Raw genomic sequence first — 15,223 nt, 5'->3', positions numbered from 1 at the left:
AATTGTAATGCGAAAAGTCAGTGATAATTTTGACAGTCATTTCATTTTTGGCCACTTAGCTGGCAGCGTTTTGCATCAACCAGAGCATCAATATTAGGTTTGATATCCTGAGATGAAACCCATCTCAGTGTTGCTTGCAAATTGTACCACATTCCATACAAAAAACTACACCAAGAGAATGTTAAGGACTGCACATTATTAGGGTTATTATTATTATTAGTGCCAAAATTAGGGTTGCGCACACAACTTTTTCTCTACTTCTTCTCTCTTTGAGACTATGTGTACTGTTTCTCATATAATATATACCTTTTTTCTACACCCTTAAATTGTATAGCATCTTACAGTGATTTTTCTACTGACTTTTATTGCATTGTCACAGTAGCCCAATATATGCTTATTAGCAAGGACTTGCCACTTAGCCACTCAAGTTTATGGTAAGTATGAGTGAGGGTGGCAAATGTGTGTTATGATGGGAAGCTGTGTTGATTTGTGCCTGGGTTGTGTTGTGCTGGGAGATTTTGGTTGATTTGTGTTGGTGGCAAATAAGGGGTGTGTGCCGGGGTGAGGGGCTATCTGTATTTGGACTTGCTGGTTGTGTTGATATGTGAGGTGGCAGCTAGGCACAAGTGTGTGGCAGTCGGGCCAAGTAATCCACCATCTGTGAAGTCTCCCTCATACAACCAATAAAACTGTAGGATGCAAATTAGTTATTGAGTAAGGGTGGTGATTGGTTGAGTCATCTCTGATATCACAATGGTATAGTACTCTTGGCACAGCACAGATACACACCTTTCTGTAGTCGTACACCAATTGTCAAGTCAAAATAGTTGAGAACTTCAAAGTTGGTTGGTAACAGACTGCAAAACCCCACTCCATCCCTTCCATGAGGCCCTGCCCCTGCCTCACCTCTTCCCACCCCTTCCACGCTCCCATTCCAACCCCTTCCCCAAATCCCCACCCCAGCCCCGCCTCTTCTCTGCCTGCTCCCCTGAGCACGCCACATTCCCGCTCCTCCCCGCCCCCAGAAAGTCCTAAGCACCTCCCAACAGCTGTTTGGTGGCGGGAAGTGGAGGAGCGGGGACATGGTGCGCTGCGGGGGACAGGCGGTGAGGGGAGTTTGGCTGCTGGTGGACGCAGAGCACCCACTAATTTTTCCCCGTGGGTGCTCCAGCCCCGGAGCATCCACGGAGTTGGTGCCTATGGCAGGCTGCAGGAAATAGGGTGTCCAGACAGCAAATGTGAAAAATCGGGACGGGGGTGGGGGGTAATAGGAGCCTATACAAGAAAAAGACCCCAAAATCGGGACTGTCCCTATAAAATCGGGACATCTAGTCACCCTAGCAGGAAATAACTCCACAGGCTACATGCCCCTCATCCCTGGCCCCACCCCGGAGCCCGCACCCCCAGCTAGAGTCCTCACCCCCTCCAGCACCCCAGCCCCGAGCCAGCCCAATGAAAATGAGCAAGTGAGTGAGGTTGGGGAGAGCGAGCGACAGAGGGAGGGGGGATGGAGTGAGCAGGGGGTGGGGCCTTGGAGAAGGGGCAGGGCAGTGGGCAGGGCAAGGGTGTTCAGTTTTGTGCAAGTAGAAAGTTCGCAACTCTAGTTTTGGCTCCCTGGCTTCCTAGGTCTGCTCTCTACCCCTCCCCCAGCCCCACTACTGTGCTGTGGTATACATTTCTTTGACTTGCTGGCTGGCTATTCTGACTGCAGGCTGCTCATATAGCCAGACCCTGATTCCCTTCAGGCTCCTACAAATCAGCCATGCTCAACTACCGGGAGTCTCAGTCTGACAGACTTGCTAAGTTTTATTAGAAGGGGTCTGCTCTGTTGTGAATCACAGGAGGTTCATCAGATGGAAAATGTGCTTCCCTGGCAGAAAGAAGAGTTCAGCAAGCAAAGTGTCTCCCTTTCTCCCCAATGCCATGTATCTGCCTCCAACACCAACAAAAGAGGGCATGGATCAGTGTTCATGTCGCACTCCCCGTCAGTACCTGGCCCCGGCCAGGAAAACTAATCATCCAACCAGCAAACCAAATTCGGTGATGAAACCTGATCACATGCCACCCGAGGCACATTGCACATACACTAAGAAAAGGCACCCACAAACAAAACGGAGGGAGGAGGCAGAAGGTGAGACTGGCAGTCAAATTGGGTTGAAAAGCAGGGCTTGGATCTTGGAGGGGCACATTGTCAAACTTACAGTACAGGAATGCCACTGGCAAAATGTATTGGTTTGCCGGAGCCTTGGGGGTACTTGTAGGAGTAGGAGGAAGAAATCTACCGCGAAGGGCTTGGATGATTGTCTATGAAGTTAATTCAAAGCCCATTGAAATCAATAGAAAGACTCCCATTGACTTCACTTGGCTATAGATCTGGTCCTATATGATCAACCTGTTAGCCAGGCAAAGAAATTCAGCCCCAGGCTCACTAATGGGCTGGGGAGCCATGATGCTCCCTGCTGCCCAGCTTGCCTGTCTCGCTCACCAGCCTGAGGAATGGAGCTGGGCAGTCAGGGAGCAGACAACTGAGTGGTGGCAGTGCATGGCAGATACTGACACACCTTTGAGCTTTCCGTACAGCTTGTGAAAAGGTTATGAAAAATAGTGGGGATACATTTTAAAAATGTGACAAACCCAGCATCAGAGATGTGATGATAATCTGCGAGCAAATGTGTGGAGGGAGTTTGGAGGGACTGTGGGTCACAGGGAGGCAAAAAAGTGAAACTAGGTGAGGGAAAGTTAATAATTACCTTATCCAAAACCCCACCATCAATCCAACCGTCCTCTGAACAGCAACTGTGTTAAATCTGGAGACTAAATTCAATCACTGACATCTCAAATGGGAGTTTTAATCCTGCTTTAAGTGAAAAGCTCAGCACAGCCCTAATTATGAAGTTGCTACTGACGCCTCTGTAATAGTAATTATATAACATGCCATACAACTGTAATAAAAATATCTGCTTTCTTCCTACATCAACAGTTCTCCACTTTTTCCATATGGGGACCACTTTTTCCATACCAGGGCCCCTAGTACCACCACCCCTTCCCATTTAGTAGCCATGATCCTCTCACCTTTATACTTAGCAATAGGGGATGGACAGAGTGATTGTGACCTCCTGACAGCTATTTGCAGCCTCCTTGGAGGTCATGACCCTAGTTTGAGAACCCAATCTATGTAATAAACCATAAAAATGGAAGGAAAGTCTTGTACTTAAGAGGAAAGTTTGGAAGTCAGGGAATCTGGATTATATTCCTGGTTGTGCCACAGACTTCCTGTGTGATTTTGGACTAATTGCTTAACCTCTCTGTTTCCTAATCGGTAAAATGGGCATAATCAAATGTATCTATCCCACTGGGATGTTCTGAGGCTTAATTCATTAGTGCCGTAAAGCACATTGACCTTCTCACACACAAAGCAGGACAAATATAACAAGTTATGCAACATCTTTCTTGTTCCCAACAAGTGGAATTAAAAGACATAATTCTTGCACACATTTCAATTATTCTGTTTTGTACCACAGTGGACAAAATATTCTTTGTTTTGCTTTACAAGCTGGACTAGCCAAGTGCTATGGAGGACACAAGATATGGGATGCAAAGGGAATTGTCACTGTAATTAACAGATGTCAGAGGACATGACCCTATTGCAAATACCAGGGAGGTTTGGATAACTGAGGTGCCTGTAAGTGTAACACTGTAAGGCCATGTCTGCACTAAGGACGCTACAGCCACACAGTTGTAGTGCTGCGGCTGTGCCGCTGCAGGTGCGTATTGTAGATGCTTCCTACATTGGTGGAACGGGGTTTTCCATCACTGTAGTTAATCCATCTCTCAGAGTGGCGGTAACTAGGTTGATGAAAGAATTCTTCCATTGACCTAGCCATATCTATACTGGGGGTTAGGTCAGGTTAACTATGGCACTCAAGGGTGTGGATTTTTCACATATGATGTAGGTAGGTCAATTTTAAGTGTAGACCAGGTGACCGGGTCTAAGTGAAACGTATTTATTATCAGTCTTTCTAGCTATAGGCTTTGCAGGGCTGTAAATAGTCTGACATGATTTCTAAGGATGAGCTAATTAGACAGTGACAGTTTGGAATGCTAGCAGTAGACTTCCAGGTAAGGCCCTATCCTCCCATCCCTTTCTTACATGAGTAGTGCTTACTGATTCAAGTAGTCAGTAACATCAATGGGACAAGTCAATGTCAGGATTGGGCCCTGTCATTGTATCAGGTTGCTTTTGCTAGAGATGTGACATGACTGACAGTAACTTTCAGAGGCATGTGAGGAGTACATTTTTATCTCCAAGTACAGCATATAATTTTTGTATTTTATATGGAGTAGATGTACGTACATTGAGCAGAGGATCTGGCTCAGTGTATATTGTACTGCTTAAAGGGTAGTTTAAGGGAGAACAGAAAATGTTACACAAGGTGCTGTGAGATAAAAGGCTAACCACAAACCAGGAAATATAAAGACATCATATTTCTTCCAAGAGTTAAGATGCATACTGCAACTGTGTTGCATTTTCTACATTTAATGGCACCCACAAGATTGTGTAAGGAACCTTTTTATAAAATTAAAAGCACATGACCTTCCCTATGTTTGTATATTTTCTGAAATATTTTGATTCCTAGAGATTTGTTGTTATAGGAGAAAAACTTTTTTCAATGTGTTTTCAACATACACTTTAATTACAAGAGAGTAAAGGAACAGGACATGGACTCAAGTATCAGAGGGGTAGCCGTGTTAGTCTGAATCTGTAAAAAGCAACAGAGGGTCCTGTGGCACCTTTAATACTAACAGAAGTATTGGGAGCTTATGCTTATGCTCCCAATACTTCTGTTAGTCTTAAAGGTGCCACAGGACCCTCTGTTGCTTATGACATGGACTGTGACATGAACACTGTAATGGTAGTGATCCAAAGTAACAGAGAAAGCATGTGTTTTGGCTGATCATGGGAAAATATAACAAGGAACATATGCTACCAAGCAGAAAAAAAATATATCTACTCCAGATCGACAGCTGATGTAAGAGCCATAGCTCCATTGACTTTAATGGAACTACACTCGTGTAAATCCACATAACTCCACTTAAGTCAAGAGCTATGTTGATTTACAGCAGCTGACCTTTATATGTCAAATAAAAAAAGCCAACAGAGTAGATCCCTAACTATGGCTAGGAATCTCCACAGAAGCTAATCTTTATGTTATCTGCAGAAGCAAAAGGGTTTTTGTTCTGTTTTTTACAATTTACTTCAAATGCATAATAGCACTTCACAGTCTACCTACCTATCAGAGCAAATCAGGTTCATCTGCTGAAACCCAGAACTATTTTCATGCCAATTTCCCACACAGACTTCAAGCACTAAACATTTTCTAATGCAGACCACAATAAACAAACAAATAAATAAATAATACAAATGATATCAGTGGAATGGCTTAAACCTAGTAAGCCAGGAAGTTCAGAATTAAGACAAACACTCTTTCCTTAATTGAATCTTGTGGGCCAACTGTTGTGTAATGTTGATGTTTGCTGCTTAAGAGCTGCCATATTTTACCCCAGAAGTGGCTGCATGTCTGGGATGGAGCAGGTAATCATGAGATTCATACATCTCAAGTCCAGAAAAGATCATGTAGTCTGGCTTCCTGCATAATACAGACTATCAAATTGCACTCAGTTATGCCTGCTGCAATGGAGGGAATTATTCTTCCCTGCCATATAAATAAGTGGTAGAAAGGAATCCCGCTAGAACACATACCATGAGCAACATCTCTTTCCTCTCATTTTGTGGCTCATCTAATTTTAAAGGTATGTTCAAGTAATGTTAAGGATCTGATGTAAATCCACAATACAAAAGGATTTCAGAATTAAAACTAAATATATATCCCTGACTCACCCTTTGTTAATCCTTAGTTATTGTAACAGTATTCCTTAGCCACAAAAGGGCGAGTCAAGGATGTAACTTCAGCTCAGAAATTCCTTGCATTGTGGTTTATACTACAGGTTTATTTAAAAATAACACATTGTGCTTTGATTTATCTTCATATTGAATGGACAGAGTTATTGCTCATGCACTGTGGCATAGAATTACAATTTCTTATATCAATGGACCTGTTAAGGTTAACAGAGCTTCCTATATTATTCCTATATTCCCAGCATAGACCAGACTATGTGCTATGAATATGCAGATGGGATGGTGTGAACTCTAGTACCAATCCATCATCTGGAAAGTTTTGGAGGGATAGTTTATTCACAACAGATAGCATAGTGGCATATGGTGGGAATGTATATTCACAGGAGCATGTGTATCTGTGTATAACAGAGTCACCATCATGAGACTAATAAAATTCCCACTGAAAAGATTTACTGTGGGCTAAATCCTGAAGATTTTATTCATTCCCATGCAGGCAAAACTCCTAGGTTACTACATGGGAATTTTGCCTGTGTAAGTATTGCAGGATATTGGGCTCAGTCTCAAAGTTTGGTGTAGCACAGTAGCTGCTTAAAAATACATATCGATATGAAATTAGTGCTCATGACAACAATGCCAGTTTTCCAGCACTGAAAACTTGACTCCTCTCTCCATAGAACAGTACAGAAAAGACAAGAGCTGGCAAGCTTCCCTTACTCTGTGAAACCCATTTAGTCCTTGGCGTCTCTGCAGAACAGGCTATCAATGATGCCCATTATGACAGCAGTACCTGTCCACTGAGACTCCAAACAGCCTTCCAGGAGGTAACTGAACTGAAACTAAATTGAGGTATTTAGCACTGAGAGCAGAATGTGTGCCTCCATGACACTGGAATAAATACAGAATAACACAACTGATTTCAGTGGAATTATTCTGGATTTACCCAGGTGTAATTGAGAGCAGCATTTGTTCTGGAGCACACACATCTTGATCTGAACAATACTTAGTAACTAACATTGCTTTTCTCTTGTGTTCCTTTTCTTTATATGTACACTGTTACCCCATGCTTAAACCATCATCTTAGTGACCACTATTTAAATTAAGATCAATTATAACATCTGAGCTGGTAACTGATTTTCTTCAGAAAATACCAGAAGATCACAGGGCCTGATCCAATGCTAATTAAAAATCAGTGGAGTGACTCCCATTACTTTCAAGGGCTTTGGATCAGACCTACAGTTTTTATGGACTGAGAACTCTGTTTTTTAATTTTAAATTAGAGGGTGATATGAAATACTATGATGATGAAGCGCATATAAGTCCTAGATAGATAGACAGACATATATTTTCATTTTAAAAACTGCTGAGGGTTAGTTTAAAAAAAGCATAAAAGCATATGATATTTTATTACTGTCATCTAACTCAGTGACAGCACAACAAATATTTTAGGACTTAATTCTTCACGTCACTCCAGTTTTACAGGTGTAGTCATTGCCATTGACTCTGGTGGAGTTATGCCTGCGTAAAACTGGAGTAACTGGGAAGGGAATCAGCCCCCTAGTTTTTAAATTGTGTTTTAAATAAGGACAGCATCCAGGGGAAAGACCAAAACAAGCACAGTGGTATGCCAAGATCTAATTTAAAGTGGATGCATGACCCCTTGTAATGACTTGTCACAACATTCAATGAATGGTCTGTGACAGAGGCTGCCCAGTGAATTCTAACCAATTTTCCTGGTAGAATTGCCTCAGTTAAATGTAACTTTGCTGGATTTCAAGACTGCAGTAGTCTCGATTCACTTTTTTGTGGGCTTGTTTATTCCCCTGGAAGGTGGCAAGTCAAATAAAAATGAACCTACTCCGGGCACTTTCTATGCCAAGTCGGTGATAAATACTGACAGCCAATTTCGAAACTCCTACAGGAGGCTGAGTGGGTTGTCGTGGAGCCGGATAGAGCAAGAGAGGAACTTACCTCCAGCCAGAGCAGACCGCGTCCCCGCGCTCCGGGCGAAGGAAAAGCCCCGCGGCCGCTGCTATTTCGCAGGCTCGGTTCAGCGCCCGACCCGAGCTCCCGTGCGCGGACCACGCCGCAGCGCCCAGCCCGGCCTCGCCCTCGGGCCAGCTCCCACCGCTCCACTGGGCTGGGCTGCCTGCAGGGGACGGGCCGCCCTTTAGAGGAGCTCCAGCCTCCCCTCCCCTGGCACCTGCCCAACCGCCTCCCCTGCGCTGCCTGCCGCTGCGGTGCCCGGGCTGCCCCCGCGCGGCGGAGGGGACCCAGCCCCGCCCCCCAGAGGCACGTGCCCGGGCTGGCACAGCTGGCACCCGCCGAGAAGTTGGGGAGCGATGGCCGGCCCGGGAGCCAGGCAGGGGCGCTCCCCGGGGGACACGGCCGGGGCAGTGCCCTGGCTGCCCCCTGGCAATGCGGGCCAGCTCCAGGCACCCCAGCCGGCGCGCCCGCCCCACGTGTCTGCAGGCTGGACACACAGTCCCAGTCCCGGGACTCTGCCCGGCCGGCGGAACCCGCCCCGCGGCTCTCCTGTCTCCTTACCCGGGCCGGGCCGCGGCGGGACTCGGGCGAGGAGCGGGGGCACCCGGAGCCGCTCGGCGGGAAGCCCGGTGGCCACGGGCGGTGCGCGGCGCCCGGCTGCACACTCCGAAGTAACAGGCGGGACAGGTGGGAGGCGCTGCCGGGTCGCCGCGGCGGGCGGGATCAGCCTCCGCTGAGCGCGCGGCCCCCCAGCTGCGGTTGCCATAGAGACCGAGCTAAGCCTAGGTGGGCTGAGAGCTGGGCTGGGCCGGGAGGAGCCGCGGGGCGGGGCGGCCGGGAGCGCGGGGCCACCTGCTCCATTGGCTGTCAGGGCGGTGGCTGCGCTGCCCCGCCCGGGCCCCAGTCCTGCCCCACGTGGGTCCCGCCAGTTTCTGATCTGAAAGCCCAGCGAAGTGCCACATGGCCCCGAGAGTGGGGCCCGCGGCAATCGCCGTTCCGGCTCGGCGGTAATCGCTCTGCGACCACTCGCCTCGCAAGACTCCTCTGTGTTCTCGTCCTCATAGCGCAGCGCCCTCCCAGGGCTAGACGCGAAGTTCAGGGGTGCGGGTCCCTCCAGGGGCTCGGTTCAGTCCATGGGACCATGTGTAAAGTTCGTGTCTGGATCCGGAGTCAGCATCCAAACACTCCCGAAGTTTGGAAATGCTCGAGCCAGGGGGTTGCTTTGAGACCATCTCTAAATTCCTCTGCAGTCTAGGAGGGAGAGACGCTAATTTATTGTTACCATCTGTGTAGCCAACTTTCTAAGGCACCAGTTACCTTGGCGTGAAGTCTGCATCGCCAGTGTAAGTCTTAATAAGTACGGGCCCCGCAGCTCTAGCTTCAATATACAGTGATATAAAATGGGACATGGAGTCTGGAATTTTTCAGTGTAAATTGATATGATTTTGAATCCAGGGTGATCAGTAACGAACAGCTACAGCTGTGCAAAATGCAGTACCGTCAGATCACAGCAATTAGTGCAAATCTTTTATTGGTTGTGGGTCCTGGGGACAGAGAAGGAACGGGCTGGTAGGGATGAGTCAGGGGCACAGAGATTGAGGGATGATGGCCTGGAAAGGCAGGTGTGTCTGGAAGGGGTGGGGGAAATGGACAATGACATCTAAACCATTCTGATTAGATAAAACATTTCTGTATCACTGTACATTTACTCAGGGTGGGAAGAGGATCTTTGTGTCCCTCTTGCTTAATCCCCCATGCTGGAGCCAGGTTGAATCTAGCCCATAGAAATAAACACTTCCCTGCCCCCAAAGAACTGTCTAAAGCAAATACAGACAAGAGATGGAGCAACAGTTCAAAACAGTGAGGATCTCAGGATAATTGATGAGATGAAGGTGGTTTCCTGAAGATGGAAGTATACAAGGAGGGATTAAAGGTGCATGGCAGATGAAAGCAGTGAGGCTGTTCCTGGCAGAGGGGCAGCATGATACGGAAGGAGGGAGTGGGAAATGGAGAGGAAGAAGGCAATAAGGCCAGAGGATTGGAAGAGAGCCGGGAGTGAGAAGGGAAGTGGAGGAATGACAGCAGAGGTGAGAGTGGGGGGAATATTACATAGGAGTACAAGGAGCTGTAATCTGATGTGATTGGAGACGGGAAACCAATGGAGGGTTTCATGGAGTGGAGGGTGGTAATATAGTCAGAGTGCAAAGAGAGGAAAGGTGACTTAGGCAGTAGTGGGTGGGAGGGTGAGGGAAAGACAGTAATCAAGATGAGAGGTGACCAAAATGTGGACAAGGTGGGAGAGCAGTGGGGAAAGTAAGGGATGTGTAGATTAGGGAAATCCTAAAAAGAAGTGACCAGATTTAGCAAGAAACCAACTATGGGGGCAGGAGAGAGGAGTCAAAGGTGACACTGAGATTGCCTGGGAGACAGGAAAAAGAGTGGAGTTCTCAGTGGAGTCAGATGAGAACAGGAGTCTATTAATCATAGTCAAGCACCTTGTACTGTGTGCAGGAAAGGCAAAATAGGTAAGTGTGAAACAAAGGGAGAAGAATATGGCTTGTCACCATCCCATGCAGCTTAGCTCTCACCTTCTCTATGCCACAGACCATTTATGGCATCACACAGCAGACTGAAAATTCATTAAGGGGCCAGTCCTTCTCCCACTGAAGTCAGTGGCCAAACTCCCATTGACTTCAGGGGGAGCCACACCCGGCTGAACAATCACTGAGCCAAGGCCCTGATTCAGGAAAGCATCCCTGTTCAGGATATCATTTAAGCATATGTGGGACTTAAACATGTGCTTGACTTTAAGCATATGCTTATGTGCTGTCTTGAACAGGGATGGATTTAAGCACGTGCTTAAGTGCTTTCCTGAATCAGGGCCCAAATTGTGAAGTCCTTACTCATTATCTATGTAGTACTTACTCAGGCAAAGTGCCCAGTGAAGATTTGGTCCAATGTATATGTCACTATAGGGAAGTGGTTCTGGGGATATGAATAAAGCAAAAGAAAGAGACTGGATGGCCAAAGGGTCAGAGCAGACCAGCTAGGCAGTCCCCTGTTTGAGCCCTGTAACAATATATATTACAGATGAAATTAAAAAACATGATGAGTTTTTTTTATTAAGTGCTGTTTATTATTAGATTGAATACCACAAGCAGACTAACAGAGATTAGCAGAGTCTTCTGCTCTAATTAATCAGGGAGGATTATGTATCTGTCCTCAGCCTCAACTCTAGTCCCGCAGGCTCCCCGGTATGCAGCGATTTATAACAACATTCAGCGTATGCTCCATCCAGCACAGGATTGTGGAGTTTTAATTTAATGCAAACATCACTATAGATGGCTAAAGTCCTTTAGGTTTTCATCCACAAAAATGTCTTTCAAAAGTCACTGTCTCTAACTGCATCTCTACTGCAGAACAAACGCTAGCTGGGAACCGTCCAGGAATGCCCTGCAATGAATCACAAAGATTTATGATTAAGGAACAATTTATGACTTTCTTTGGGAATATATGGGGCCTCACAATAAAAAAATCATTCAAATCCCCTACACCCACCCCAGCAGGTGAAATCTAAGGGTTGCTAATTTCAGATTACATTGAAACTTTCTTAAACAACCATTCAAGAGAAGCAGAAATCAGTAGCTTAATGGAGATGTTCTTCGTTCTAACATAGATGGGGCACAATTGTACTCAGAACATTTTTGAGGATCCATTGAGGCAATCTCTTAAGACAAGATGTGGCATCTTGTGCAAGTACTTTTCACTGTACTGTTCACAGTAATATACATGTAGAGTTGTTTTAGTTGGTTTGTTTAGAAGCACACCAAATTCTGCATTGACTCACTGGAATAAATCCAGGCACAGTTACAACATAAATCACAACCACATCCTTGTGGAGTTAAAAATAGAACCTTGGTCTTTCAGCTCTAAGAACATAGGCCTTGGACACTGGAGCTAAAGAATGATTCCCTTAACTAGAAGCAATAGTAGGTTCTTTATCTTCTTTGTGGGCCCAGCCACAAAAGGGCAACCTCACTCACACAAAGCCAGTACATTGCATTACACTGGGTTTACAAGTCAGAACAAAATTTGGCCCGTTGGTTGGTTTTTTTGGGCTAAATTACTGATGTGTGCTCTACGAGGCAAATGTAATAGACCTTGCTGAGGGAAGAAGTAGGACTGGGACAACATTACTGTTTTCAAAGTTCAAAGCCCTATGGTTGCGAAAGTTGTCAAATCCATAGCTGTATTTTTGTAGCATTTATTTTCTCTCAGTAAAGTAGTCTTTTCAGTCACAGAGAAGCATTTCTTTCTGTTAATTGGTTCAAATCTAGTCAGTCTACCCACGCAAAAGTACACTATCAGCAAAGAGAAAAAATCCATTCATTTTAGATGATGCAGAGAAACATCAGCTCAGAAAGGAGTCACTGTCTCGTATGACTGAGTACGACAAAAGAGGCTTTCAATGGGACTTCACATTCCGGCGGAGTTGAATGAAGGGCTGAAGAATGGACCGCCTCAGAAAAACCTGTTAAACAGAGCTGGGAACCTGTTAAAGGTATAGATATGCCCAGTATGGAATTTTTATCTTCAAATAAGCATATTCTTTTGTCCTTAAGAACATAAGAATGACCATACTGGGTCAGACCAAAGGTCCATCCAGCCCAGTATTCTGTCTACCGACAGTGACCAGTGCCAGGTGTCCCAGAGGGAGTGAAACTAACAGGTAATGATCAAGTGATCTCTCTCCCGCCATCCATCTCCAATCTGACAAACAGAGGCTAGGGACACAATTCCTTACCCATCCTGGTTAATAGCCATTAATGGACTTAACCTCCATGAATTTATCTAGTTCTCTTTTAAACCTTGTTATAGTCCTAGCCTTCACAACCTCCTCAGGCAAGGAGTTCCACAGGTTGACTGTGCGCTGTGTGAAGAAGAATTTCCTTTTATTTGTTTTAAACCTGCTGCTCATTAATTTCATTTGGTGGCCCCTAGTTCTTATATTATGGGAACAAGTAAATAACTTTTCCTTATTCACTTCTCCACACCACTCATGATTTTATATACCTCTATCATATCCCCCCTTAGTCTCCTCTTTTCCAAGCTGAAAAGTCCTAGCCTCTTTAATCTCTCCTCATATGGGACCCATTCCAAACCCCTAATCATTTTAGTTGCCCTTCTATGAACCTTTTCTAATGCCAGTATATTTTTTTTGAGATGAGATGACCACATCTGTACGCAGTATTCAAGATGTGGCCGTACCATGGATTTATATAAGGGCGATAAAATATTCTCAATCTTATTCTCTATGCCCTTTTTGAATGATTCCTAACAACCTGTTTGGTTTTTTGACTACCCTGCACACTGCGTGGACATCTTCAGAGAACTATCCATGATAACTCCAAGATCTCTTTCCTGATTAGTTGTAGCTAAATTAACCCCCATCATATTGTATGTATAATTGGGGTTATTTTTTCCAATGTTCATTACTTTACATTTATCCATGTTAAATTTCATTTGCCATTTTGTTGCCCAATCACTTAGTTTTGTGAGATCTTTTTGAAGTTCTTCACAGTCTGCTTTGGTCTTAACTATCTTGAGCAGTTTAGTATCATCTGCAAACTTTGCCATCTCACTGGTTACCCCTTTCTCCAGAGCATTTATGAATAAGTTGAATAGGATTGGTCCTAGGACTGACCCTTGGGGAACATCACTAGTTACCCCTCTCCATTCTGAAAATTTACCATTTATTCCTACCCTTTGTTCCCTGTCTTTCAACCAGTTCTCAATCCATGAAAGGATCTTCCCTCTTATTCCATGACAACTTAATTTAAATAAGAGCCTTTGGTGAGAGACCTTGTCAAAGGCTTTCTGGAAATCTAAGTACACTATGTCCACTGGATCCCCTTTGTCCCCATGTTTGTTGACCCCTTCAAAGAACTCTAATAGATTAGTAAGACATGATTTCCCTTTACAGAAACCATGTTGACTTTTGCCCAACAATTTATGTTCTTCTATGTCTCTGACAATTTTATTCTTTACTATTATTTCAACTAATTTGCCTAGTACTGACATTAGACTTACCAGTCTGTAATTGCCGGGATCACCTCTAGAGCCCTTTTTAAATATTGGCATTACATTCGCTATCTTCCAGTCATTGGGTACAGAAGCCGATTTAAAGGACAGTTTACAAACCATAGTTAATAGTTCCGCAATTTCACATTTGAGTTCTTTCAGAACTCTTGGGTGAATGCCATCTGGTCTTGGTGACGTGTTACTGTTAAGTTTATCAATTAATTCCAAAACTTCCTCTAGTGACACTTAAATCTGTGACAATTCCTCAGATTTGTCACCTACAAAGGACGGCTCAGGTTTGGGAATCTCCCTAACATCCTCAGCCATGAAGACTGAAGCAAAGAATTAATTTAGTTTCTCTGCAATGACTTTAATGTCTTTAAGTCCTCCTTTAGTACACCTCTACCCTGATATAACACGGCCCGATATAACATGAATTCGGATATAACACGGTAAAGCAGCGCTCCGGGGGGTCGGGGCTGTGCACTCCAGCAGATCAAAGCAAGTTAGATATAACGCGGTTTCACCTATAACGCAGTAAGATTTTTTGGCTCCCGAGGACAGCTTTATATCAGGGTAGAGGTGTATCTTGATTGTCCAGGGGCCCCACTGGTTGTTTAGCAGGCTTCCTGCTTCTGATGTACTTACAAAACATTTTGTTATTACCCTTTGAGTTTTTGGCTAGCTGTTCTTCAAACTCCTTTTGGGCTTTTCTGATTACATTTTTACACTTAATTTGGCAGTGTTTATGCTCCTTTCTATTTACCTCACTAGGATTTGACTTCCACTTTTTAAAAGATGCCTTTTTATCTCTCACTGCTTCTTTTACATGGTTGTTACATGGTCCTTGAAAGTCCTCTGAAGTGAGTGAATTCCCCTTTTTCTACTACCCTTTCCGCTGACAGAGTAAGAGCAATAGACGTGCTATTACATCCTGGTATGCACAAGTTAGGCCTTTCCTGTCTATTCTTCCTTTTTTTGTCTTATGAGAAAACAATAAGGTTTTTGGCTAACTAAACAAGGGAGGTCTTGAAAAACCAACTACTGTTTCTCCCATCTCCAGCAGTGTCTGTATGGCTTATTCCAGCTCCAAGTTAGAATTAGTGAGATTGTTAGGATGGACCCAAAGAAAACAAGACCCTGAAATGCTGAAATTTCAAGGATGGAGAGGGATTATGTAGCATAATACAAAGGGTATAACTCAGAGTAACCAAATGAAATTAAGGAACGTAGGCAGATATC

The 15,223-nt window shown here is 44.7% G+C and overlaps 1 protein-coding gene across 2 annotated transcripts in view; it reads right to left on the bottom strand.

Moving 5' to 3' along the window:
- RD3 (RD3 regulator of GUCY2D) overlaps positions 1-8,954 on the bottom strand; it is a 33,939-nt gene extending 24,985 nt beyond the window's left edge. The window contains exons 1-2 of one of the 2 annotated variants that reach the window (XM_005306339.4): positions 8,462-8,954; positions 7,886-8,063 (exon numbers count right to left, since the gene is read on the bottom strand). The gene's annotated coding sequence lies outside the window, so the exon portion shown is untranslated. The remainder of the gene's footprint in view (positions 1-7,885; positions 8,064-8,461) is intronic. The other variant, XM_005306340.5, reaches the window with a different exon arrangement.
- Positions 8,955-15,223: the final 6,269 nt, after the last annotated feature.

The sequence above is a fragment of the Chrysemys picta genome, chromosome 3 (assembly GCF_011386835.1).
Source record: "Chrysemys picta bellii isolate R12L10 chromosome 3, ASM1138683v2, whole genome shotgun sequence".
NCBI lineage: Eukaryota > Metazoa > Chordata > Testudines > Emydidae > Chrysemys > Chrysemys picta.
Note: the sequence above shows the minus strand (reverse complement) of the source record. Positions and strands in the feature narration are given on the sequence as shown.